Here is a 2,558-nt window from a genome sequence, read left to right as displayed (position 1 = left end):
TCTCCTTCAGAATGGACTGGTTGGATCTCCTTGCGGTCCAAGGGACTCTCAAGAGTCTTCTCCAACACCACATTTCAAAAGCATCAATTCTTTGGTGCTCAGCTTTCTTCACAGTCCAACTCTCACATCCACACATGACCACTGGAAAAACCATAGCCTTGACTAGACAGACCTTTGTTGGCAAAATAATGTCTCTGCTTTTCAATATGCTATGACCAATAGGTTGGTCATAACTTTCCTTCCAAGGAATAAGCGTCTTTTAATTTCATGGCTGCAATCACCATCTTCAGTGATTTTGGAGCCCCAAAAATAGTCTGACATTGTTTTCACTGTTTCCCCATCTATTTTCCATGAAGTGATGGGACCAGATGCCAGGATCTTAGTTTTCTGAATGTTGAGCTTTAAGCCAACTTTTTCACTCTCCACTTTCACTTTCATCAAGAAGCTTTTTAGTTCCTCTTCACTTTCTGCCATAAAGGTGGTGTCACCTGCATATCTGAGGTTATTGCTCTTTCTTCTGGCAATCTTGATTTCAGCTTGTGCTTCTTCCAGCCCAACATTTCTCATGATGTACTCTGCATAGAAGTTAAATAAGTAGGGTGACAATATACAGCCTTGACGTACTCCTTTGCTTGTTTGAAACCAGTCTGTTGTTCCAGGTCGAGTTGTAACTGTTGCTTCCTGACTTGCATATAGGTTTCTCAAGAGGCAGGTCAGGTGGTCTGGTATTCCCATCTCTTTCAGAATTTTCCACATTTATTGTGATCCACAAAGTCAAAGGCTTTGGCATAGTCAATAAAGCAGAAATTGATGTTTTTCTGGAACTCTCTTCCTTTTTCCATGATCCAGCAGGTGTTGACAATTTGGTCTCTGGTTCCTCTGCCTTTTCTAAAACCAGCTTGAACATCTGGAAGTTCACGGTTCACGTATTGCTGAAGCCTGGCTTGGAGAATTTTGAGCATTACTTTACTAGCGTGTGAGATGAGTACAATTGTGCGGTAGTTTGAGCATTCTTTGGCATTGTCTTTCTTTGGGATTAGAATGAAAACTGACCTTTTCCAGTCCTGTGGCCACTGCTGAATTTTCCAAATTTGCTGGCATGTTGAGTGCAGCACTTTCACAGCATCATCAGCAAGTAGATTACTTGCTCATCAGCTAATTTTGCCCGAAGCTACTTTTCTGATCCTTAGCTACTTGGCAAATGAAGTCACACTTACATGTTCTTACAGTCAGTAGCTGCTTCCACTTCTTTTTCTCTCCTCATCCTTGAATGGGAGCCTCCTCTGCACCCAAGAGGAGGTCCAGAACGTCTCCAGCCCTGAGGAACAGTTATTAGTTCCAAATCTCAGTTATGGTCTTCCTTTGTCAAAAGGCACAGGGCTGTTTATTGTACACATCTCTTGGAGTCTGTGAGCTTTGGAATTTTTTTTTTTTAGAATCCAACATTTTTTCTCATGCAGTAGTTACATATTATTGCTAACATTTTGGAAGTTTCTTTTCCAAATTAAATTTTAATTTAAACTACTTATGGTTACACTTCTTTGGTACCCGCTAAGTGTTAAAACATGCATTAGACTTTGGGAAGGCAGAAGTAGATACAATGATGAACAAGAACTGATCTGAGACCATGGTAGGAACTGATGATCCACGGGGGAGAAAGACCTGCACATGTATACCGCAAGGAAGTGGCCGTTCTGGTTTCTTTATGATGCGCAGGTGTTATGCAAAGACTGAAGTACACGTGTGCAAGGCAAAAACAGCTATTTAAAAATACCTTTTAAAAAGTCATTTCCTTAGAGGGGAAATAAAGAGCATAAAATTGTTGTCCTCATCTCATATAAGAGGAACAAATTATTTTTCATGTTTTAAGCTTTTGTAGTTAAGTCTCACATTCTAAGAGATTTAACACTTCAGAGGAATTCCATCAGTTGCATATGAGTCTGCATGTAAGACTTTCAATTATCCAGTAACTGAATTGAGAATTAATAACTTTTCTAAAACAAAAGAAGAAAATATTTATCTTCTTTTGGTAGCATTCCATTATTCTCTACTCAAGAAAATCATTTCAGAAACTTGATTTTTGCTGCCTAAAAAACTATTTTGTGAATAAAATATATGAAACTCAGAAGCTACGCTGTCTCCCTTTTTAAAAATAATTCATCAACAGAAAGCATCTTTTCCTTTTTCTTGCAAGAGAAAATATAGTCTTTGTTTTTGAATTGCAAACATATCTTCATAATGGAGAAAAATCAGTTCACATGACATAGTGCTTGTTCAGCCACTTCAAGAACTAGAGTGTAATTTACTCTTTCTCTGTCTCTCTTCTCTCCAGTTTGGATTCAGAAAATCTCATTCTGAAACAAACATTAGCTTCATGCAAAAATATCCTTTTGCAATGAAAAGCAAGGAAAAGTTTTAATTTTTAGCCTTGGAAGTGTTTTCTTTCTCTATGATGGACAGAGCAGTTTCAGTACTGAGTGCCACGGAAGGGGTTAATGCGGACTTGGCTGGGTGTCAGTTAAACTTTTTTTCTGGCTCTGTTTCAGGTTTCCCCTTGA

The sequence above is a fragment of the Bos indicus genome, chromosome 3 (genome assembly GCF_029378745.1).
Source record: "Bos indicus isolate NIAB-ARS_2022 breed Sahiwal x Tharparkar chromosome 3, NIAB-ARS_B.indTharparkar_mat_pri_1.0, whole genome shotgun sequence".
Lineage (NCBI taxonomy): Eukaryota > Metazoa > Chordata > Mammalia > Artiodactyla > Bovidae > Bos > Bos indicus.
This window is presented reverse-complemented; position numbering follows the sequence as displayed.